Genomic DNA, 26,502 nt, shown 5'->3' on the forward strand with positions numbered 1-26,502 from the left:
CTCGCATCCCCATCAAGTTCTGAATGGTTCATAAACCCATTGACATTATCTCATTTTTAGCTCTATTTATTTGTGTAATGTATGAACTTTTACCGTACATCTTGCACAGTACTGCTACTGCAAAGCAACATATTTCATGACACAAGTCAGTGACAATAAACCCAATTCTGATGTAGAACAGCACAGCACAAGAACAGGCCCTACCAGTGCTGCCTTCAGCTGACAGGCCTCCAGGTTAGGCATTAAACACTAAACAACACACAAAATGCTAGAGGAACTCAGCAGGTCAGGCAGCGTCTATGGAAAAGAGTAAACAGTCGACGCTTCAGGCTGAGAACCTTCTTTAGGGAATGGAGAAGAAGGTGAGGGGGGAGGGAAGGAGGACTAGCTAGGTGAAGCTAGGCAGGTAGGAAAGATAAAAGGCTGCAGGGGAAGGAACCCGACAGGAGAGGAGAGTGGACTGTAGGAGAAAGGGAAGGAGGAGCGGACCCAGGGGGAGGTGACAGGCAGGTGAGACACGAAAGCCTGAAAGCACATACCACTAAGTGCAATGATAGATCTATCCCGCGTTCATCACACTCTCGAATGGACCTCTTCAAAGTTCAAAGTACATATATGTCACCATATACAACCCTGAGATTTATTTCCTTACGGACATTCTTAATAAAATAATAACCACAATAGAATCAATGAAAGGCCGCACATCGGGACTGAATTCTTGATGGTGCACTTCATTCAATATTGTTCTTGCAACTTCTACGTACTTATGGTCGACAAGATCAGCTTGGATGGTATAGGCGTGGAACTCTTGCCTTGCAATAATAAACCAATTCCAATAACAGAAGGTGTGATGGAGAGAAAGGAGCCCATAACAGGAAGAGGAATTGATTCCACCAGATACTATGAAAGTGAAGCAGAATAATGCTGAGACAGGAAGGAAAAGCCCCAACAATACCAGCACTGCAACAGGATGTGTTCAGATCAACCCACAGTCTGCTTCTCCTTGCCGTACAGCTCAGCCCAACAGCATGTACAGAAGAAACTACATCAGCGTAGCTTGCTACCATCAAACCTGGCTTTATTTATTTATTATATATATTTTTTTTAAAACACCAACCCCCCCCCCCAATCCTACAGCTTTTCAGCCATCAACAGCACCTCGCAAACCTACAACTTCTCCCCCAATGAGGAGAGGCACAGCACACACCCCATACTGACCTGGGAATGTATCACTCACTCCATCTACATGCTGGAACACTCTCCCCAAGAGGGGATGAGTCCCTCCCTTGGTACTGCAGTGGTCCAAGGGAGCAGAGCCCACCTCCTTCTCCAATGTAGTTACAGATGGACAATAAGGAAGGAAATCAGCAGTAAAGTTCAGATAAAGTCATAGAAAACTACAGCACAGAAACAAGTCCTTTGGCCCATCTCGTTCATGCCAAACCATTTAAACTGCCTACTCCCATTGACTTGCACCCGGACCATAGCCCTCCATATCCCTCCCATCCATGTTCCTATCTAAATTTACCTTAAACATTGAAATCGAACCTGCGCTGGCAGCTCATTCCACATTGTCACCACCTTCTGAGTGAAGTAGTTCACCCCTTATGCTCCTCTTAAGCATTTCACCTTTCACCCTTAACCCATGAACTCTCATTGTCATCTCACCCAATCTCAGTAAAAGAGCCAGCTTGTATTTACCCTTTCTATACCCCCAATAATTCTGTACACCTTACCAAATCTCCCCTCAATCTTCTAAGTTCTTGGGTATAAAGTTCTAACCTGAAACTCAGGTCCCAGCAACATCCTTGTAATTTTTTTCTGCACTCTTCCAATCTTACTTACATCTTTCCTATTGGTAGGTGACCCAAACTGGACACAATACTCCAAATTAAACCTCACCAACATCTCCACACAATTTTAACATAACATCCCAACTCTTGTACTCAAAACTTTGATTTATGATGGCCAATGTGCGAAAAGCTTTCATTGTGACCCTACCTACCTCTGATCCCACTTTCAAGATCTTCTGGTGTGGGAAGGAGCTCGAACACCATCCGACTCCAATTTACCTGGGCGTGACACTGGATAGGACGCTCTCATTGGCCACCCACATCCAAAAACTCTGAGGGAAAGTTGGCTCTCGCAATTCTCTCTTGAAAAAATTAGCAGGCACGAAATGGGGAGCTAATGCTCACACACTTAGATCAACTGCCCTAGCACTCTGCTATGCACCTGCAGAATACTGTGCACTTGTGTGGGGCAGATCAGCCCATGCGAAGAAAATAGACCCGTTGCTTAACGAAGCCTGCCGAATAACCACGGGCACACTGCGCCCCACACCTACTAACATCATTTACAGACTTGCAGGCATTGCTCCCCCAGAGATCCGAAGACAAACTACAACAAAAATTGAAAAAGGTAAACAGAACTCGGATCCACGGCACCCACTACATCATCATGTGCCAGTTTCCAACCGCCTAAAATCGAGGAAAAGCTTTGCTACAGTGAAGGAACTTCCGCACGCAACATCCCCCCAAACATACAGGATTAACCTCTGGCAACAAACAGAAGCCTGAACCCCACCAAACAATACAGTGTAAGACCCCACAGAAATGTTACCAGACGGGGCACTGCCTGACAGACGGAAGTGGTGCACTTTCAACAGAGCAAGAGCGGGAGTTTGTAGGACGGCAGGCAATATGGTTAAGTGGGGTTTAAAGACCAGTGAATCCTATAAGTGTGGTGAAAGGGTGCAGAACATTGAACACGTACTACGCAACTGTCCACTCTCACCTGATTTAGGAGACACTGACCTGCTCAACATCAACCAAACAACACTAGAGTGGCTGGCTGTCTGCTGTGACAAGCCATGATGATGACCACTTTCAAGGAATTATGGATCTGTATTCCCAGATCCCTCTGTTCCACTGCACCTCTTAGTGCCTACCACTCACCGTGATTTGTCCTCCCAAAATGCAACACCTCACACCTACCTGCATTAAATTCTGTCTCCCATTTTTCAGTTCATTTTTCCAGCTGGGTCTACATTGTGCTGCAAGCTTTGATAGTCTTTCTCGCTGTCCACTACACCCCCAATCTTGGTTTGTCATAGTCATACTTTATTAATCCCGGGGGAAATTTGTTTTTTTTGTTACAGTTGCTCCATAAATAATAACTAGTAATAGAACCATAAATAGTTAAATAGTAATATGTAAATTATGAAATAAGTCCAGGACCAGCCTGTTGGCTCAGGATGTCTGACCCTCCAAGGGAGGAGTTGTAAAGTTTGATGGCCACAGGCAGGAATGACTTCCTATGACGCTCTGTGTTGCATCTCGGTGGAATGAGTCTCTGGCTGAATGTACTCCTGTGCCCACCCAGTACATTATGTAGTGGATGGGAGACATTGACCAAGATGGCATGCAACTTGGACAGCATCCTCTTTTCAGACACCACCGTCAGAGAGTCCAGTTCCATCCCCACAACATCACTGGCCTTACGAATGAGTTTGTTGATTCTGTTGGTGTCTGCCACCCTCAGCCTGCTGCCCCAGCACACAACAGCAAACATGATAGCACTGGCCACCACAGACTCGTAGAACATCCTCAGCATCCAGATTTGCAGATCCAGTTTACCACATTATCATCTATATCAATGAGCTGGATGATAAGCAGCAACTGAACCCAGCACCAATCCCTGCAACACGCCACTAGTCACAGGCCTCCAGCCAGAGAATCAAGCTACCACTCTCTGGCTTCACCTGTGAAGCCAGAGTCCAGACCCTCAAAATACCTTTCAATAACTTTCCCACTTCTGATGTCAGGCTCACCGGGCTATAATATCCTGGCTTATTCTTACCTTAAACAAAGCAACAACAGTAGCTAGACTTCAATCCTCACCCATGGCTACGGACCTCTGCTCAGGCCCCTGCAATTTCTGCACTAACCTCCAGGGTCCAAGAGAACATCTTGTCAGGCCCTGGGGATTTTCCTCAAAACAGCAATCCACTCCTCTCTAATCTGTATAAGGTTCATGACCTTGCCGCTGCACTGCCTCACTTCTATAGACTCTGTGTCTGCTTCCTGAGTAAAGAGATGCAAAAAATTCATTTAAGATCTCCCTCCATCTCTTTCAGCTGCCTGTATAGATTACCACCTCTGATCTTCCAGAGGACCAATTTTCTCCCTTGCTACCCTTTTGCTCTTACGACAGTGCCTTGAAAAAATATTCAGCCCCCTTAAGTATTTTCGTGTTTTACTGTCTCATTTAATAAATTTAAATTAGGATATTTTGAGCTAATCTACAAAACATTGTGCATGTCAAATAAAAAAAATTCTGAAATATGTCATTAACTAAAAATTAAAAACCAAAATTAAGAGGCTGAAAATGTATTCACCTCCGTTGTAAACACTGCACAACCTTTCGTCAAGTGCAATACTGTATATTATCTTACCAACTCACCTAAATTGTTGATGTAGAAAAATGGAGAATTGTCCAAATAACTCCCCCCACTTCTCTCTCTAAAATCCAACAGTATGGTAGATTTTCAACCCAATCCAAATGAAGACAAAAGCGCATTCAAGGCAAACCAGGGAAATAATAGAGAAGCACAAATCTGGGGAAGGGTACGAGACCATCTCAAAGGCACTGAACATACCTCGAAGCTCAGTGCAATGCATCACGAAAAAGTGGAAAAATACGAAACTACTGCCATATGCCTAGGTCCACAATCTCCAAGGTCTTGCACATAAAGGGTTTTTAATGGAAGAGTGACAAGGAAGAAGACCTGGCTTAAAAAAAATCATATCCTTGCTTGTAAAAACTATGCAAAGCATCACTTAGAAGATATTGCAAAGATGTTGAATAAGATTTTGTGGTCGGATAAGACTTTTTGGCCTCAACAGTAAGTGGCATTTGTGGCGTAAATCTAATACTGCACATCAGCCAGGTAACAATATTCTTACTGTTAAGTATGGTGGAGGTAGCATCATGCTATGCGGATACTTTTCAGCAGCAAAGACGGGAAATTTGGTCAGAATTGACGGGAAGATTAACGCTGCTAAATACAGAGAGATCTTGAATAAAATGTCCAAGTCTCTGCCAGAAAGCCTAAACTGGGGAAGAAGTTCCTCTTGCAGCAGGACAATGATCCAAAGCAACCCTAATGTAACACTGAAGTAGCTTCAAATGAAGAAAATTGATGTCCTTGATGGCCCATGCTGAATCCTGGCTTTATTCCAATTGAATATCTCTGGCAAGACCTCAAGATTGCTGTCCACTGCCGCTCCCTCACTCACCTGGCACAGCTTAAGCAATTTTCCAAAAAGGAATAGACAAATCTTGCTCCAACACATTGTGAAAAGCTATTAGAGACTTATCCAAAAAGACTACTGGGGCTAATAGCTGCAAAAGGTGGTTCAACTCAGTACCGAGCAAAAGGTCGGGGGTGGGGGGTGCATACTTTTGAATTGCTGACATTTCAGTTAGTGATTTTTAAAGATTTTCATGCTTTACAATTTTCCCTGTTTTTTGGGGGGCTCTACTGTAAAAAAAAAGCACAAGATTTACAAATAAAAATTCTTAGTTAAGTTAATCAAAATCCCCGGTTGTAATACTCATTTATGTGAACAAAGGGTGGGAGCTGAATACTTTTGCAAGGCACAGAGTATCTGCAGAAATCCTCGGAATTCTCCTTCACCTTGTCTTTTAGAGCAGCGTCACGCCTTCTTTTAGCCCTCCTGATATCCTTGTTATGTACCCCACTCCACTACTTATACTCTTGGTGGCAAGAACAGAAAGGCAGATTACTATCTGAATGGTGTCAAGTTAGGAAAAGGGGAAGTACAACGAGATCTAGGTGCCCTTGTTCATCAGTCACTGAAAGTAAGCATGCAGGTACAGTAGGCAGCGAAGAAAGCTAATGGCATGTTGGCCTTCATAACAAGGAGAGCTGAGTATAGGGGCAAAGAGGTCCTTCTGCAGTTGTACAGGGCCCAGGTGAGATCACACCTGGAGTATTGTGTGCAATTTTGGTCTCCAAATTTGAGGAAGGACATTCTTGCTATGGAGGGAGTGCAGCATAGGTTCACGAGGTTAATTCCTGGGATGGCGGGACTGTCATATGTTGAAAGGTTGGAGCGACTGGGCTTGTATACACTGGAATTTAGAAGGATGAGGGGGAATCTAATTGAAACATATAAAATTATTAAGGGATTGGACACACTAGAGGCAGGAAACATGTTCCCGATGTTGGGGGAGTCCAGAACCAGGAACCAGTTTAAGAATAAAGGGTAGGCCATTTCGAATGGGGTTGAGGAAAAACTTTTTCACCCAGAGAGTTGTGGATCTGTGGAATGTTCTGCCTCAGAAGGTAGTGGAAGCCAATTCTCTGGATGCTTTTAAGAAAGAGTTAGATAGAGCTCTTAAAGATAGTGGAGTCAAGGGACACGGGGAGAAGGCAGGAACGGGGTACTGATTGTGGATGATCAGCCATGATCACAGTGAATGGTGGTGCTGGCTCAAAGGGCTGAATGGCCTACTCTTGCACCTATTGTCTGTTGTCAAGTACCTCATTTGTTCCTACCTACCTATACCTGATATGCACCTCCTTTTTCTTAATTAGGGCCTCAATATCTCTCGAGAACCAAGGTTCTCTAAACCCGTTGACCTTGCCTTTTATTCTGACAGGAATACACAAAATGTGTACTTTTGAAGGACTCCCACTTACCAAGTACATCTTTACCAGAAAACAACCAGTCCTAGTCCACACTTGCCAGATCCTTTCTAATAGAATCAAAATTGACCTTCCTCCAACTTAGAATCTCAATCAGTGGACCAGGCCTACCTTTTTGCATACTTACTTTGAAACTAATGATATTATGATCACCAGATGCACAAACTGCTCCCCTACACAAACTTCTGTCACCTGCCCGGTCTCATTCCTTAATAGGAGATCTAGTATCGCACTCCCTCTAGTTCTATGCACTGATTAAGGAAGCCTTCCTGAACACATTTGACAAACTCTTTCCCATCCAACCCTTTTAGAGTATAGGAGTCCCAGTCAATACATGGAAAGTTAAAATCATCTACTATCACACCTATGTTCCTCGCAATCCTGAGATCAAAACACAGGAGGTTCTGTCCTTTAACTCAACAGCTAACTCCTTGAAGTCACTTTGCAGGACATTGTCACCCATCCTATCCATGTCACTGGTATGGACATGAGCCAAGACCCCTGGCTGCTCACCCCACCACCCCCCCAACTTAAGAATGCTGTGGACTCTATCTGAGGTGTCCTTGATCCTGGCACCCAGGAGACAACATACCATCCAGGAACCTCATTTTTATCCTCCGTCTCTCCTTTCTGTTCCCCTAAACAAATCCCCTATCACCACAGATCACTTCTCCTGCCTTCTCTTCTGAGCCACAGAACCAGACTCAATGCCAGAGACCTGATACCCGTGGCGTTCCTCTGTTAGGTCATATCCCTCAACAGTATCCACAGCAGTATACCTGTTGTTGAGGGGAACAGCCATGGGGTACTCTGCACAGGCCGCCTAGTCCCTTTCTCCCTCCTGATGGTCTCCCAGTTGCCTGTGTCCTGCACCTTGGATGTAACTATCTTCCTGTGTGTCCTGTCCATCAATCCCTCAGCCTTCCAAATGATGCGGAGTTCATCTAGTTCCAGCTCCAATTCCTTAACATGGTCTGTTGGAAGATAGGGCTGGATGCACTTCTCACAGGTGTAGTCATCAGGGACACTGGAGGTCTCCCTGCCTTTCCACATCTCGCAAGAGGAGCATTCAACTAACCTGCCTGGCAACCCCACTGCTCTCAATGTGCAATAAAGAAAGAATAAGTAACAAAAAAACTACCTACAGCCTATGCCTCTCCTTGCTGAAGCCTTGATCTCTGAAAATGATCAAGAACTGGTCTCCGCATGAATCTTCCCTTTCTTTTATTCCCAGAGTAAAATTCCAAACTGCTGACATACTTCGGGAATAAATGTCTTCCCCTTTGTCTATGTTCACGCATTAGGGTTAGGGTTAGGGTTAGGCAATTAGAATACAGAACACTACAGCTCAGGAAAAGGCTCTTCAGCCCATCATGCCTCTGACTTTCCGCCTCACACTTGCTCGGATTAAGCCCCATCTGCTCTTTCTATGTCTATATCTGCAACGGACCCAAGTCCTGTTGAATCCTTTGACAATCCTTCACTGCAGCTCCAATAATTTTTGTCATATGCAAATTTACAAACCAGCCCCGATATATCTTTGTACAAATCATTAACATATAATCATAAGTAGTCCTGGTCTCAGTGGATCATTGGTTACTAAAGATAACACCCTTCCACGACACGCTGACACTATAGGCAAGCCAATTTTGAATACAGCCCACCAAGTCCCATGCACCTTAATCTTCTGGATCAGCCTATTTTGAAGGACCTTGTACTTATTTCAAGTACTCCAGCAATGAGACTCTAGTCCCAGTAAGAATCCTTCCAAACCCTCCCAGATGACCCGAACTGTGAAACCACACTCCCCAAAGTCAGCAACAAGACACCTTGACCTCCACTCTTAATAGGGAGAAAGTTTCTACCCTCGTCACAAACTGGAGCTGAAGTTACACAACGCCGAATGCAACCCCAACGTTCTGACAGTGACATTCAGAACGCGTGAGGAAGGAGACACATTGAGAGGCGAGAGAAAAAGAAAAAGAAATAAGTGGAAATGAGGCAATCATCAAGTTCAGAGGTTGGGTTGTCAGACCTGGAAGTCCAGGGGCTGTGTGGAGGATGGAGGACAATGGAGGGATGTTGATAGGACTGAGTGAAAAAAGTGTAGCAGAAAACTTTAAGAGGAGACTGTGCTTACTAAGGAATGTAAGAGCCTGCATTCTTGGAGGACAGGCATAGTTTTAACCAGCATTCAGATCTGAGATAGCCCTTCTAACAGTGCGCAAGGGAACAGGAGAAAAGACACAGGACCAAAGATACCAGTCTGGGCTTCACCTAGGAACTTCACTTAGGAGCCGTTTTCAGTGCACAACCAGCTCACTCCTACAGGAAGGGTCAGTGATAAACTACACTCACCACAAAAAAAAAATGTTTTCCTCTTTCCCATTAACACTGAGGTTACTAAACCCAGAACTCCTTCCATCATAACAGCACTTTCAATCCACGCACAGGCAGGCTGCAAAAATTATCTAATGCTGGCGTCAGATGGGATATTTGGCGTCAGCACTTTTCCTGGAACAACTTGGGGTTCAAAATAACAGAACTTCAGAAATTTCCCATTTCAAAACTGTTTTCACTTGCGTGGGCGGTGGATTAATCAGATACTTGGCTTCAAACACACGGCTGGTTTCGTCACAGATGCTGATGTAGGCAGATCAACCGGGGGTGGGTGGGAAACCCACTGCTGGGGGTGAGGACAGAGCGAGTGGGGGTGAGGTTGAGGGGTAGGGCAGTGTAGACAGTCATGGCTGACAGTGGGCAAAGCTGTTATTTGATGTTGGGGGAGTTGAGGACAGCTTACTGTTAGCGGGGTGGGCAAAGGATAGAAAGGCTGAAATAAAAGATGAAAACAGTGGGAAAGAGAACAAAGGGTAAATGAACACAGGGGTTTGTCCATGGAGAAAACTACACACAGGAAGGGGTGGCTTTGTGATTAAGGACAATCCCTCTTTAATCATAGAAAATATGATCAGAGGCTTGCAGGTGGGGGAGAAAGAATGAAGAAAAAGGAATTAATTTTGGGAGGTGATTGTGTGATCAGCTGACAGCAGGTCTGAAACAGTCAAATGTACAAATGAAGAAATCAAATTGGAAATGCTCAGCAGGTCCGGCTGAGGAGTGGAGAGAAGCTCAGTCAGGAGATTTCATCAAAATACAAAAGTGAGAGATAAAAACCCAACTCTGGTTCCCACGGTAACTAGTATTGTTAACAATTCTCACAGTCAGAGACACAGCCATTCAGCCCACTGTGTCTATACTGACCTATTTTCATTAATCCCTACAATTAATCCCTTTTTTTAAAGAAAACCATATTCTTCCCATGTTCTCAACCACAACTCCCCCATAGATTCTACCATTCACCTACCTCTAGGTGAAAACACAGTTGCCACTTAACTTGCCAACCCGCACATGGGAGGACACCAATCAGTAAGATTGTCCAAATTCCACACAGACAGCACCGGAGGTCAGGACTGAACCTGAGAATCTGGGGCTGGGAGGTAGCAGCTCTACCAGCTGCACCACTGCACTTGTCCCTGCTTCTGGAGCCCTCGTCATCATTCCTCTGAAGGCCAGCCCAATCCATCTACCCCTGCAAACCATTTCCTCTCTTTATTTCAGATTCTTGAACATAACACCATCCCTAAATTCATGCCTCATCCCCCAGCTACTCAGATTCCTTACTCAAATCAGGCCCCCCCACTTCCACACTGAAGAAAAATCTGATAAAGTCATGTAAGTCATCCAACTTGATTGGGACAAGGTTGACATCTTGTCCCATGATGTGTTCTTTCTCTCCCTCTCCTCTTGCTCTTTTCCAGTCCTCACAATAGATCTTTTAGCACTACTTTTTTTTATATACTTATTGTAATTTAGTTTTAATTCTGTATTGCAATATACTGCTGCCGCATTATCAACAAATTTCAGGACATATACCAGTGATGTTAAACCTGATCCTGGATCACATAATTCGGTCCATCGCTCCTTTCCCTGTGCTTTTAGCTCTCTTGTTCTCCGAGGATTTGACAATTCCAATTCCTTTCACATTCACATGGTGCCTTTGGAGATGTTATCCAAAAATATGGATGCAGTTTCATCAACATAAACCAAAAAAACTCAGCTCTTCCTCACTCAATCCAGCCATCATTTCTAACGTTGCATTTTTCACCTAACACAGGATCCGTGTTGAAGACATTGCCACTAAGTAGACAGTTCCCTTCCTGCCACAAATGCCATCAGCTCCAGCTCTGACAGGCTGTACACAATCCACGTGCTTCAAACCACAGTCAACTTAATTGCTTCATCCCACTTGAGTAGTGGACTGCTACATCCGCAAAGCTCACCTGCAGCTGAAACCCTCTCCGATTCCGTTTCATCTCACTCATCTCCAAATGGTACCTTGTACACAAGGTCATTCAAAGCTCTGATGCTTGTAACATAATTCACACTGTTCATTTCAACCAACCATTTACTGAAATTGATCTGTGGCCCAAGCTTACAGGTACTTTCTCAGTTTTTAAATGCCCACACTACCATAATCCATTTCAAAATTCCTCAGCCCATCATCAGAGAGAACCCATGCTCTTTCAGCTCTGACTGTCTCTTGATGTGCTGTTGTTATTTAAGTGGTACAACATTCCCCAGCCAAATGATTGTAATATTTTTAGGGACAGGGTAAAATACCCGTTAAAGAGGCACCGATTAGGGCAGACATCATAGATTTATCTGACTAAAGCAAAATTGTTTTTTTTTGAGGTGTCAGTGATGTCTGATATGGGATGTAAAACAAAAACACGCAGGTGTTGGAAATCAGAAATAAGAATAGGAAATGCCGAAAACATTCAGCCAATCAGACAGTATCTGTGAAGATGGAAAGAGTTAACATTTCAGGGCAATGGACCACGTTCACAATCAGAGATGAATTTAAGGAGAGGTCACCTGAACCCCTGACCCATCTCTCCCTCTCCTGATGCACTGGATGCTTCCAGATTCATCATTTGCATCTTAGGTTTATGTAATGGACATAGATTTCAAAGACCCAAAAAGTGGATTGATCAAGAAAACAAGAGTTCATGGGATTCAAAACAAAGTGACAAATTGCAAGGTCACTTAGTGAGAGAAAGTTGGCTGACAGTCAGAGAGAGTTTTAGTGCTGAGGGGGCTGTGTGCAGTACAGTTTATGTGAGCTCACTGCCATAAACCTTGCTTTCTCTGATACATGCTAGTAACTTGGACAAATGAGCTTAGGAGGCACAATGAAATTTGAGAGTTACCAAAACTAGCTTCTTATGCCAAGGCTCCAATCTCTGTACTTCCCTTCTCAAACTTTCTCTCCTCACCTCTAGCTCCATTACCCAAAATGGCCCAGATGATCTTACTGACAGCTTGCACTCAGGACAACTCTGGGATGAAGAGGTGATAGCAGGAGGGCAGACCTTCTAGGCCCCATCACAGAGAGACAGAGAGAGACAGAGAGACCTCTCTCTTTATCATTTCCTCTCTGGAACATGGGGGTCCAGCAGTGTGAGGAAAGCAATTATTTGTCTCTGGTTTGCTGTTCCAAATCCTCTCCAACCTGCTGCTGTTTCAGTGTATGTGGGGAGGGGCCAAACACTCAGTGCTTCCCAAAGTTATTTCCTTGTTAATATAAATGACCTGTGATCTTCGTATACACTGTTGACTAGAAATTGAAGCTTCCAACATCAAGAGGAATCCCTATCCTGCCTCTAAACAATGCAACATCTACCCTGGCAAGATTTCTCTGATTAAGATACACCACTCACTAAGACCATTGTTAAACACCTGTACCAGATCTATGCTCACAATCAACTCTCATTACACAATTCCCATGGCACCAAAAGTTTAAACTGATTTAACTCTTAAATATTATCACCCACCACCCCATACAGCAAGTCTACGACCCTAGTACTCAAATCCCCTCTGAGCATTCCACTGATGATTTTAGCCCGTGCCCTCTACACAAGAGAAACACCAGCAGAAAGAACACTTGCCCACTTCATACTCCATTTGCGCCGAAGCAAATTCCATGTGTCCTCCTCAGAGTTTATTTCTCTATTTTGCTTGGCATTGTAGAAAGATCACTGTACTCATCAAAGCCATCAATGGCTGAGGTCATAACACTGATCCCTGTGGCAATCCACCCTAAAAAAGATATCCACTTGTTCCTTCTGCCCTTTCTACTTGATAATGAATTCATGCTAATATTAACCACAAAGCCTCGTCCTAATCTTGCACATTAGTTCAAATAATTTCTGTAAACTCAAAACACACACTCTCACCTGGACCTGCTAGTTACATCATCAAAATGTAGATCTTCAAGATTCCCTTTCCCTTAACTGCAATTACAATTGACAGGTGTGATATTTAAAGCTGTTTTATCTTTAACAAGGAATTTCCCTCATTACTGATATCACAGCATGCAATTTTCACATTCCCTTAGAACTTCCTTTCTCAAGGAGCAAAGTTAAATTGGCAACCATGCAACTGATGGTTTTTTAAGAATCTATGGAACATTAAAAAGTTAAAACCATTACATCTATCATATCTACTGACTCCTGTTTTAAAGCCCTAGGATTATCTTGTTACTGCAATTCCTAAAATCTTCTTAACCAATATTAATTTGAATGTTCTTCACTCCTTTGCACTTCAGTTCCCATTATGCCTGGCGCAGGTTTTACTGCCAGCAAGTGAAAACAAAGATAATAAAGATTTGACTATTATTTCCTTATTTCATATTGCAGTCATTGTTGCCTTTGCTACTGTTTAAAATCATTTAGATCTGGTACAGGTGTTTAAACAGTAAAAGCATTAAAATCTTACATTTTCATTTCTTGGCCATTTTAGTATTTTTTCCAACATTTTGTCATCCACTTGCTTATTTTTAATTAACTTATGAACTCTCAGGTTTACTATTTTTGGCAACTTCTAGGCTTTAAAAAAAAATTCTAATATTAACACCTCCCATTAGCTATTGTTAAACTTCTTCCATTAGAACTTCAAGGACTAATTGTGAGAATCATAAACTCTAAACACTTTCTGTGTTTATCTTTCATCACTTCTAACCTAGGTTACATCTCTACCTCAGACACCTTACACCCATTGCTCCCCAATTTGCTTATATTCAAGATACTGATTCCAGTAATTAACCACATAATTCTCACATGCATAAAGCAACATTAGTAACTCCTACTCAGAGAGAGCTTTATGATCATAAATACAAGTAAGTCTGCAGATACTGGAAATCCAAAGCAACACATACAAAATGCTGGAGGAGCTCTGCATATCTGAAGAAGGGTCTTGGCCGTAACATTGACTGTTCACTCTTTTCCATAGATGTTTCCTGACCTGCTGAGTTCCTCCAGCATTTTGTGTGCAGAGCTTTGTTATCAGTTGTTTTTTTTTTATTACACATGTTGTTCCAAGTTTTTTTTCTAATTTTCAAATCAATCTTATTCATAAGCATTTATCTACATTGGGAGATACTCTCTGACCAATTTGACTGAGTTATTGCTTCAAGTAACAAAATATATTGATAAGGGCACTACAATTGATGTGGACTTCAAGAAGGCTCATTCTATTTCATGCGTGTGAGACTGGCCCAAAAAGTTAGAGCCCATGGGATCCAAGGCAATTTGAATTTAATCTTTAGAAACCGAGGTTGTACACTTTGGGAAATTAAATTGAAAATACTGAATCTGTGCATAAATAGGGCATACACCAAGAATGGCAGGGTCTGAAAGAGTAAGAGGAACGGAGGGCCCATGTTTAACAAGTCCATAAATCCCCAAAGCTTGCAGAACAGACAGACAAGCTGGTGGCCTTATTAGCTGGGGCACAGACTACAAGAACTTCAAGAAGAACTATAAGAATGAGGTCATCGTACAACTTCATAAAATGCTACAGGTGTTGTATAGAACACTGGTTCATCATTGTCACATGTATGAGATAGTGAAAAATTGTCTTGTATGCCATTTACACAGATCATTTCACAATAGTGTATATGCACATTGAGGTACAACTCTAGCACATAATCAGGTTTTGATTGCACTGTAGACTACTTAGGAGGTTAATGTCTGGGATGGAGGAGAAACCTTATAGGCTGGGTTTGTTTCCCTTGGAGTGGAGGGATGGGGATCCTGATAAGAGACTTTAAAAAAAAAAGGGCTTTGAGGGGCCTGGATAGGATGGATAGTGAGAAAGCTTTCTGCATTATAAAGATATCTGAAACCAAAGGGTGTGGGCTTAAGGTGGGAAGTACAAGAGTTTGAGCGGATCTGAGAAAGCCTTTTCACCGATGGTTGGTTCCAATCTGAAACCCAGCATTTGATAAACTGGTGAAGGCAGGTACACTCACAACATTTAATTATCTAGATGAGCACTTTAATCATTGGGGTGCAAAAAAAGCACAGCAAAAATGGTAAATTGGACTGGGATAGATGGGTACTGGAGAGTCAGCATGCAAACTATAGGCTGAAGGGCCTGTTTCTGGTGGTATTGCTCAATTAAGCTACAAAGCAATCAAAATGATAGACTTGATTCCAACAAATTTGGCAACTGGTGGCCAGGTGGACAGCAAGCCTGGCTGATCGCCAAGATGGCCACTTTCTGACCTCCTGCTTTCCAAGAGGGTTAGTCCATCCTGACACCATTTAGAAATTAAGCTGTAAAGATGTTCAAATGCAGCTGGATCCTCCAGTGGCAGGAGATCTCCAACTGAGTGAGACCTGACCATATACAGAATATCCAGCTCAGCCAGGGCCTCCTCAGGGTTGACGGTGGGGAGGGAATTGAAGCCAGGTTAGTGGGACAGACATCAGACAACCCTTCATGCCAATAAAGGACAAAGAGAAATTCTGTCACCCAGAATTCCCAGGCTAAATACCCATAAAGCAATGGGAAGTGAGGGAGGGGGGAAGGGTGTGATGCCAAAGGAAGAGAAGGAGCAGTCACATGTTGGCTTGCCTGATCAGTCACCAGGAGTCAACCAACTGGGACTTCAGCAGGTTTGAAGATTGCCAAGTGGTGCATGCTGCAATTGCCCCTTTTACCAGGAACTGGCAGTCAGATGCTCAAAATAATTCAGGAGAAACTTAGAGGGATACAGTCCTCAAGCAGGCAGAAGAGATTAGTGTAGTCTGCCATCGTGACCAGCACAGACATGCTAGGCCACAAAGCCTGTTTCCATGCTGCAGAATCAGTGTTATACAGCACAGAAACAGGCCCTTCAGCCCAAATCATCCACACTGACCAAGTTACCTACCTGAGCTAATCCCACTTACCTGTGTTTTGTGCACATCTCTGCAAAGCCTTTCTCTCCATGTAGTTGTCCAAATTTTTTTTTAAATGTTGTGATTGCACCCACCTCTACCATTTCATCTAGGACCATATTCCATACACTCATCATCTTTTGTGGGATTAAGTTACCCCTCAGGTCCCTATTAAATCTTTCCCCTCTTGATTTACACTTTATGCCCTCTAGGTTTAGACTCCTCAACTCATCCATCTTATCTAGGCCCTCTATTTTATGTGCCTCCACAAGGACATCTTTCAGGATCCAACACCCCAAGGTCTCAGCCAATCCAGCCTCTCCTGAAGAGTCAAGAACTCCAGCCCAGCCAACATCCCTAGAATCTTCGCTGCACCCTTTTCAGCTTAATGATAACCTTCCTATAGCTGGCTGACTGTAACTGAGCACGATATTCCAAGTATTATCTCACCAATGACCTGTACAAATGTACCATGACATCCCAACTGCAGTACTCAGTGTCCTGATAAATGAAGGCAAGCACACTGATCACCTTCACCACCCAGTCTATCTGGGTCACTTTCAGGGAACTATGTACCTTAACCTGTAGGTCTCTCTGTTGTACCGCACTCACCAGGGCCCTACTGTGTGAGTAGACCCTAGTCTAACGTCAAAATACAATACTTCCTCTCCAGCTTCCCCAGTTCATCTAGTTCCTGTTGTAATCTTGATTACTTTCTTCACTGTCTACTACATCACCAATTTTGGTGCCATCTGCAAACTTAATAATCACCATTACCATGCAATTCATAAACATAGGTGACAAACAATAATGGACCCTGCACTGATTCCTGTGGCACATCACTGGTCACAGGAGTCCAATCTGAATAACAATCTACCATTACCACCCTCTGCCTCCTTCTACCAAGTCTATTTTCTATCCAAAATCAGTTCAGTTTGTACCTTGGTATACTGTTCAATGTTCTAAGTAGTCTGTGGGGCAAGTTGGAAATCTAATGGTCAAGCAACCTCCTATTAACTATAGCGTGATAATGTTCAAATCATCTGTGTTCTATTGATATCAAGTGATAAATATTGGCCAGGGCACCAGAAAGATCATCCCCCTCTCCTTCGACATTAGTGTCAGCATGTCACGTGCACCTGCAAGAAGGTGCAGCGTTTAACACCTCATCCAGCACTCCTGCGCTTGTCGACACTGCAGCAATGTCAGCCTGGATTTCTGAGCGCCATTCTCTGAAGTAGGAAACTGGGAAGCTCCTGGGAAGGAGATACAGGAGCTTTAGGTCCCACACCACCAGGTGCAGGAACAATTATTACCCAATAACCATCAGGCTCCTGAACCAGCATAGATAACTCCACCCACCTCAACTCTGAACCGATTCCATAACTTACAGACTCACTTTCAACAACTCTACAACTCATGTTCTCAGTATTAGCTATGTATTTATTTTATTTCAACAGTTTGTCTTCTTTTGCACATTGTTTGTCAGTCTTCATTTGAGTTTTCATTGAATCTATTAGATACCAGGAAGAAACTGAATCTCAGGGTAGCATATGGGGACAAACACACACTTTGATAATGAAACTTAGTTTGAACTTTGAAAACAGTGCCACTAACAAAGCCACAACTATTAACAGACCCAAATGTAACCCTTCACCATGTAATATCAACAATAACCAAATACAAAGTTGCACAAATATTCTCGTTACCTTACACAATGTATCAGTAATTTGAAGTGTATTGTTCAGTACATTTTCACAAATATCCATTGTTTGGTGAGGGCTGAGTTGGCTATGTGGATTCTTCCCTTGCAGAGCAGGATTGTGGGTACATCTCATGACTGGGAAGGCTCATGTTGTGGGTATCTGGTACTGTGTTACTGACTGACTGACCACAGGTATCTGTTGGCCAGTTTCAGCTTTTTTTTTTTTTTTTTTTTTTTTTTGAGTCTAATTCTCATAGTAATAGTTTCATCATTGTTCCTTTCTCAGGAAAATGACCCAGGAATTTCCCACAGATAGTTCCTTCTCAGCTTAACCATCAGAGAATGACACAACACCGAATCAGGAGTTATTTTTCATGATTCACATCCTTAAAGATGAAGGTAGCCCTGTTTTAAAGTGCTGTGATCAAGTAAGCACAAGAATGCCTGTTTACATTAACCATAGAACTGACTACTTTTTAAAAATTGTGCTAAGAGTAAAATTTGCTGTTTTAGAAATTCATTTTCAGTACATTGACTATTTCCAAAAACACTGCCTGACTGAATTTGTCCAGTATTTTCTTTTTTGCTTCAAGTTAAACAGTAAAATGTCTCCCTACACTGCACTCTCAAACATTAATTTAGAAGTTGCTTCTGTTTTGGGTGATAATATACACCAGACAAGTTCAGAGAAATATTCCCATTTCACATTGGTGACCAAACGCGGAGGTTTTCACTCCTGGAGTACCAGATCTGCTAACTACAACACAGTCACAAATCTACTTCACTCAACTGCCCCCTACCATTCTCTCCTCAAAGAAAAAACATACCCATTTTTTTCCTAATCCAAGGCATTTATAAAATCAGTGATTCCCTACAACTATACACAGGGCAATAAATTTTCAAGCCTCTGTTCTTCAAAACAGTATGCTAATGGGAAGAACACACTATTCCAAAGCAGAAGGCAATAGCTCGAGCTTCATCACATTCTCACTTTGACCCCATACAGTGGAACCGAATCTTCTAACTCAGTCAACACTATAACCATGATTCTAAAGTAAACCTCCTGTCACTATTAAAGCCCCATGTGTTTGCCTCAGCAGTGCACACGCCCACAGTTATTCCTCAGCCCCACTGATTCCAACCCTTGGTGTGCATGAAGCTGGATCCTGATATGACCACTTATCATCCTCAAAACATCTTTGTTGGCAGAAGCTTGGATACCACCCTGCCACTCTCAAGATGAACTTTCATTACCCAAAAGAGTAAAGGCTTTTTCTTAATCCATTAACAAAATACTAGCCATCACATAAACCCACGTGGACACAAGGCCAAACATGTGGTGATTTAGAACGGGTAGATTTCTTTAAAAAATAAAATTCCCAAACCAAGAAACAGTATGGTCAGTGAGCACCACAATAATGACAAAATATGCAGAGCTGCAAGCATCTGCAGATGCTGAAACCTGGAGGTAAAAAATAAACTGTTGGTGGAACTCAACAGGTTAGGCAGCATCTGTGATGGTGGTTATGGTGAGAATGGATAGTCAATGTTTTGGGTCAAGGTTCCAGTGTAGGTGAAAGGTCTCCACCTAAAACATCAACTGTCCGTTTCCCTCCACTGATGCTACGCAACATACTGACCTCCCCCAGTAGTTTGTTCCTGGATGTAGAAAGGAGATACTTTAGGACCTACAAGGAGAAATTTGTGTGTTTAAGATTAAGCCTATCCTGGAGCAAGAATAGTTGGAGCAAGATCTAGAGTTCAGGGCAAATTTATTGTCAAAATACATAGATGTCACCACACACCACCCCGAGATTCATTTCTTGCAGACAATCACAGTAAACACAAAGAAACACAATAGAATCAATGAAAAAATAAAAGCACAAGACAAACAACCAATGTGCAAAAGGCAACAAACTGTGCAAACATATATAAAGAAAAGCAAATAATAAGGAATAAGTGAGCAATAAATATCGAGAATATGAGATAAAGAGTCCTTGAAAGTGAATCCATGGGCTGTCAGAACCCATGGATTCATTTTCAAGTGATGAGGTGGAGTGCAGTTATCCAGCTCCATAGTGTACACACATGATAATAATGTCAGCTCAGTTACAAAGATTGAATCACAGCGTAGCGAGCGCTCAGCCTCTCCCCGCATCACTTCCTCAACCCCCGGCCCACCAGGGCTGCTCTACCCGTCAAACCAGCCGTGACAACTGAACGCGACCGCCCCTCCTATTAAGGTTTCCAGCATCTGCAGAATCGCTTCTGCTCGTGATCTGGGATGGGACGTTCTCCCGGTAAACCAGATCTAGCCCATGTCTTCATTCGGGGACTTGGGGCGAATCGCCCCCAGTTCGATGGCAACCGGTCGGACCGTGTTGATGGGAGCAGACCAAACCAAATGCCCCGACTCCAGCTGTCTTGCCTCCCCCCGTCCCCAACGACCAGGTGCCTGGATATTGGCCCGGCGTTAGATGCTCCGAACTGGCGCTCTTCCTACCTGACAGAGCGGCGCTTCAGTTCCAAACTCCGGCCACTACCGCTCCGTGCACTCGGGCCCTACCGAATGCCACCCAACGGCTCACCCCACGCCCAGGGCGCCGCTTAAACTCTCCCTCGCCCCAGACCCGCCGCTCCGGGTCCCTGGATGTCGGGTCTCAGTCCCCACTCCGCTCCGTCCCAGGTGCAGTGGTATGTCTCCGCTCTCTCCCTGTGCCGACCCTTGCCCCTCTCTCACGGCCTCTCGCGGCGGAAAGTCCCAGTTGCTATTTGCAGCGCGTGTTGGAGACCGGGGATTTCCCATGACGTCCATCACAGTCAGCACGAAAGCGCATTGGTTGCGCCGAGACAAGCCGCCGTTTCATTGGTCGATGTTGTACAAGGATGCAAATCTATCCAATCCCCATGCTGCAAACTGCCAGAAATTTAAAGGGACAGACATCTGTTGCCTCATCCACTCGCCCCACAATCTCGTTGAAAGATGGAATTTCCCAAAACAATACATATTTTAGCAATGTCCTCATGCATTCACTAGAATTGTTCGGTAATTATCTTGTCCCTCTGAAGAGGGACTTGGGTGACTTCCTGGGACATTACACTAGAAGCTGATAATCTTGATTATAGCACAAAACGTGCTGGAGGAACTCAGCAGTTCAGGTCGCATCTTTGGAGAATTAGCGGTCGACTTTTCGGGTCGGGACTTCATCAGGGGGATTTCCATGATTGGACAAATAAGTGGCAAATAAAATCAATCATTTGCTGAGTAAACAACGCCTTTGGTCGTTGGAGGATCACATTTGCTTATCTACGGAGATTTTAAACAAAACATGACATTTTTTAAAATTTTTAAAAGTTAACGTAGCCGAGCAAAAAGTGAAATAGATGTTATTCCCAGGAGATTTAGTGCTTAACTGTCATTGGTCGAGCCACCCACCGTAACCGTTACAGCCGAATCTACCCCACTTCCAACCTACCACTTCTAAGTTTGAAGACAAAGTACATCTGCCCAAAACGTAACAACTACTGCAAAAGTCATTTCAAAGCAAAGCTATCATCAAATCAGTAATCGAAAATAGGAAGTCGAAAATAAAAGGATGCAGATGCTGGAAATCTGAAACAATGCCAGAAACTGCTGGGAAAATTCGGCTGGTCAATAAGATGATTGTTTCTCTTTCTGCGGCTGCTGCCTGACCGGCTGTTCCCAGCGTTTTTATTATCAAAGCAGTAACCATTGTTAAGCCAAATAAGCAGATCAGATGAGTAAAACTTTGAGCAAAGAGCTAGTATTATTTTAGCGAGTGGCTTCAGATTGGGAAGAGAAGAAGTGTTCAGGGAGGGGAATTCCGTAGGCTGGGCTCGTGGCAATGGGCACAGGAATTCAATTTTGACCACTCTGTGCATTAAACACAGAGCTAAACCATGGGCATACATTCTTAACGAGTTAATAATTCCTGAGGGAAGCTGGTGATTGCATTTTCAACAGACCCCTGTGTCTTGGTGGTTGAATTCACCACCTCGAATAGTAAGTACAGAAAGTGCTAGAACTCAGCCAATCATACAGCATTTGCAGAAAGAGACAGCAGTTAACATTTCTGCTCAGTACTAGAAAACTGCAGGCTCACAGTGTACTTGGCTAAGGAGCAAATGGCCTGAAGCTACCTGTTCTGATTATGACTGAATGACTCCAAGTCAGAATGTCGTCCAAAAGTTACTGCTTGACCAACCGAGTTCTTCCAGTATCTGCAGTTTTATTCATTTTCCATCACAGCCTCTAGTAATGAGGTGCAATTAAATTCAGCAGTATAGTCAGAATCAGGTTTATTATTACCGGCATGTAACATGAAATTTGTTAACTTAGCAGCAGCAGTTCAAAGCAATACATAATCTAGCAGAGAGAGAAATAAAAATAATAATAATAAATAAAATAAAACATAATAATAAACTAAATCAATTACACATATTGAATAGGTTTTTTAAATGTGCAAAAGCAGAAATATTGTATATTAAATAAACGAGGTAGTGTCCAAAGCTTCAATGTCCATTTAGGAATCCGATGGCAGAGGGGAGGAAGCTGTTCCTGAATCGCTGAGTGTGTGCCTTCAGGCTTCTGTATCATGGTAACAGTGAGAAAAGTGCATGCCCTGGGTGCTGGAGGTCCTTAATAATGGACGCTGCCTTTCTGAGACGCTGCTCCCTAAAGATGTCCTGGGTACTGTGTAGCCTAGTGCCCAAGATGGAGCTTACTAGATTTACAACCTTCTGCAGTTTCTTTCCGTCCTGTGCAGTAGCCCCTCCATACCAGACAGTGATGCAGCCTGTCAGAATGCTCTCCACGGTACAACTATATAAGTTTTTGAGTGTATTTGTTGACATGCCAAATCTCTTCAAACTCCTAATAAAGTATAGCCACTGTCTTGCCTTCTTTAGCTACATCAATATGTTGGGGCCTGGTTAGATCCTCAGAGATCTTGACACCCAGGAACTTAAAGCTGCTCACTCTCTCCACTTCTGATCCCTCTTTGAGGATTGGTATGTGTTCCTTCCTCTTACTCTTCTTGACATTCCCAATCAGCTCCTTCGTCTTACTGAAGTTGAGTGCCAGGTCTCTAGGATTAAAGGAACTAAATATTTTAGTGGACCAGGAACACAAGGGCAAGACCATGAAACTGAGGCATTCCTGAACTGCAGGCTGATGCACAAAGCTGATGAAATGAGTCTTAGAGTAAATTACAACATGGTACCAATTTTTCAACAAATTTTCTCTGACCATGACTAGGTATTAATGATTTCTTGCTGACTGGAGAAAAAAACAAACTGTACATTGCCATCAAATACAATGAGTTCCCCCTAATCATCTACAAAAGGTGTGCCTTTTAACTACTGCAGAGGGTTGTAGTTGATGGTACTGTGTTGGCATTGGGTTTGCTGACTGTGAAGTTCTAAACTCAAGTGATGACGTTAAGTGTCACTGGATATAAATAGCCATAACTGCTCTCACTAAGGAGAGATTATACTGTAATTACACAATCTTCTCAGACTTGTTCACTTCCCTGTTTATTCTCCATGGTGAGTTTAGCTGCCAATATCCACTATTCAAAGGGTGAGTCCCCTCTCCCTACCAAGGAGAAGATACTTCCAGCTAACAAAGTAGTTTAAAATACAGTTCATTTATTTTCACTGATACATGTTTAAATCCAACATTCTTAAAACACATTTAAAACTCACAAACCCCAAACCTCCCACCTCCTCACACACAAAAAAACCCAACAGCTCACCCACCCAAAAGAGGCAACCAAAATATCAAAAACCCCAAACTCCAACCCTCTCAGTCACAAAAAAAGTGACAACATCAAACCCCCAACCCCTGCCAGCAAAAAAACCCAGCACAAACAGCACCAAACTCTAACTCCCTCTCCCACACACAAAAACGAACAGGTCATCCCACAGAAAAAACAGTAAGAACATCAGACTCCCAAATCTCGTACAAAAACCAACACATTGCACACCCGGACTCCCAACCCGATAATCGTCAACAAGAAAGAAAACTCAGAAAACTGAACGAGAGCAATATAAACTACAGTTCAATAATCACATACATATCAGAATTTCGAAACACCTTCCCGCTAGAACCAAGGAGAGAGGCCACTCGACTTAGTCCTTCTGCAAAGAGTGACCACCATGTACTGACCTGCAGCCTTCCGAACCGCATCAACCCATGACCTCCATGGAGAGTGACCACTGACCTCCTCCATATTTGCCTCAATGCTTCAATCTTCCTTGACACTTCGAAATAGAGTCGATCATGGACTCGCGCCCTATCTCTGGTCTTCTGCACAAGGCAGCCCATGCCCGCAATCCTCAATGGGGACAGCAGAGCACCAGATCATTCAACCAAACTCCAAACTATACAGCACAGGCTCCAACAGTCTCCAAAACACAATCAAGTCAAAAAGAACAAGCAGAAGGCATAGAAAAAGAGAAATAATTGAAGTGATTGGCTATCTGAAAGATGTCACCTGAGGAATCGTTCGCAGGTGCCATCTTGACCATCTTTTCTAAACAAAGGAAATATTGAAATATAAACAATAATTGGGAATCAATTGGCATTGAGGTATCTAAAGTGCAAGGAGATAGGGATGGATCATAGATTATTTATGACACAGAAGTAGACCATTCTGTCCATCTTGTCAACTAGTCAGTAAAGAGCATCCCAAACAAATCACTCAATCCAGTGGTGGGTCTGTGACTCTGCTACACAAGGCCCTCAAATACTGCTTCTGTCTCCACTGTCTTTTGAATGTTGAGTTCCAGACTCACCCACCATCCCAGTGTCATCGCTTTCACCCTTGTCTGAATCCTCTTCACTGCAATATCACACGTTGCCTCCTACAAGCTTTCCACGAGAGTACAGGTAATGTACACTGTTCAGTCTATCTCACTTCCACTGTAGAACTCAGGGTATTCCACTCTCAGTATCGAGCTGCAGTACACAGATGACGTATGTGTCTCTCTGCACTTGTTGGTGTGAATGTTGAATGGAAATTTGGAAATATATAGTAAGAAAATATGAGAAAATATTACAGCTTGCCCAGCCAAACTCCTAATGCTATCTTCCAATAGTCGCAGGATAGCAGGGCACTTTCAAAAATATTGCTACAATCCCTACAGTCAACATAAACATTGTTACCTTCTGAAAATGATTCAATTGTTAATCATGCACACTCTTGACAAGCTTTCCTCTACGCCTTTTTACGTGAAAATTTATATTGTCCCTTAGATTTAGTAATTTGCCCGTCAGTTTCACTGAAGTTCCAGTATCTGCTGAATCGCTTGTTCAAAGTAAATTTATTATCAAATTGCGTATGTGTCACCAAATACAACCCTGAGATTCAGTTTTTTGTGCGCATACTCAATAAGTCCATCATAGAATAATAACCATAATATAATCAGTGAAAGTCTGCATCAACTTAGACAATTCAACCAGTTTGCAAAAGACAACAAACTCTGAATGTACAACAAATAAATAATAATAATTAATAAATAAGCAATAAATATTGAGAACATTAGATGAAGAGTCCTTGAAAGTGAGTCCATAGGTTGTGGGAACATTTCAATAATAGGGCAAGTGAAGTTATCCCCTTTGCTTCAAGTATCTCATAGTTGAAGGATAATAACTGTTCCTGAAGCTGGTGGTGTGAGTCCTAAGGCTCCTGTACCTTTTCGCTGATGGCAGCATTGAGAAGAGAGCATGCCCTGGATGGTGGGGGACCCTGATGATGGATGCAGCTTTCTTGTGGTAATGCTTTGTGTAGATGTGCTCAGTGGTGGAGAGGGCTTTGCTGTGATGGGTGTAGCTGTGATAGCCATTTATGAAGTTAAACTAACTGACCTAATATTACTTGGCTTATTGTTTCCTTTATCTGTAACCAGCATTACAACAGTAGCAATTGTCCAATCCTGCTACATCACTGATTTGACCAGGGACAATTGGACAATGAAAAAAGTTCAAAGCTCAAATTAAATTTTAGTATCAAAGTATATATATGTCACCCTATACAGCCCTGATATTCATTTTCAATAAATCTATAGAAAAATAACCATAGCAGGATCAATGAAAGACCACCCACTTAGGATGTTCAACCAGATTGCAGAAGACATCAAATTGTGCAAGTACAAAAAGAAGTAAAATAAATAAATAAATAAATACATAAATAAGCAAGCAAGCAATAAATAAATATTGAGGACATGAGATGAAGAGTCCTTGAGAGAGACTCCATTTCAGTGATGAGGCAAGTGAAGTTATCCCTTTTGGTTCAAGAACCTGATGGTTGAGGGATAATAACTGTTTCTGAATCTGGTGGTGTGAGTCCTGAGGCTTTGTACCTTCTTCCTGATGGCAGCAGCAAGAAGGGGGCATAACCTTGGTGGTGGGGGTCCCTGATGATGGATGCTGCTTTCCTGCAACAGCATTTCATGTAGATGTTCTCAATAGTTGGAAGACTTTACTCGTGATGGACTGGGCCATATTCACTACTTTTTGCAGGATTTTTTGTTCAGGGGCGTTGGCGTTTCTATACCAGACTGTAAACTACTAAGGAAGTGGAGGTGCTGCCATTCTTCCTTCATAATTGCACTTACGTGTCGGGCTCAAGACAGGTCCTTAATAATAACACTTTGGAACTTAAAATTGCTGACCCTCTCCAGCTTTGATCCTCTGATGAGGACTGGCTCAGAGACTCTGTAATTTCTTTCCATGCTACTTTTAACAGCGA

At 42.9% G+C, this 26,502-nt stretch overlaps 1 protein-coding gene across 2 annotated transcripts in view; it reads right to left on the reverse strand.

Moving 5' to 3' along the window:
• Window positions 1–20,489, reverse strand: part of nfkb2 (nuclear factor of kappa light polypeptide gene enhancer in B-cells 2 (p49/p100)) — a 74,296-nt gene extending 53,807 nt beyond the window's left edge. For both annotated transcript variants that reach the window (XM_072282384.1, XM_072282383.1), the window contains exon 1: window positions 20,232–20,489. The gene's annotated coding sequence lies outside the window, so the exon portion shown is untranslated. The remainder of the gene's footprint in view (window positions 1–20,231) is intronic.
• Window positions 20,490–26,502: the final 6,013 nt, after the last annotated feature.

This window comes from Mobula birostris, chromosome 18, assembly GCF_030028105.1.
Source record: "Mobula birostris isolate sMobBir1 chromosome 18, sMobBir1.hap1, whole genome shotgun sequence".
In the NCBI taxonomy this organism is placed as follows: Eukaryota; Metazoa; Chordata; class Chondrichthyes; order Myliobatiformes; family Myliobatidae; genus Mobula; species Mobula birostris.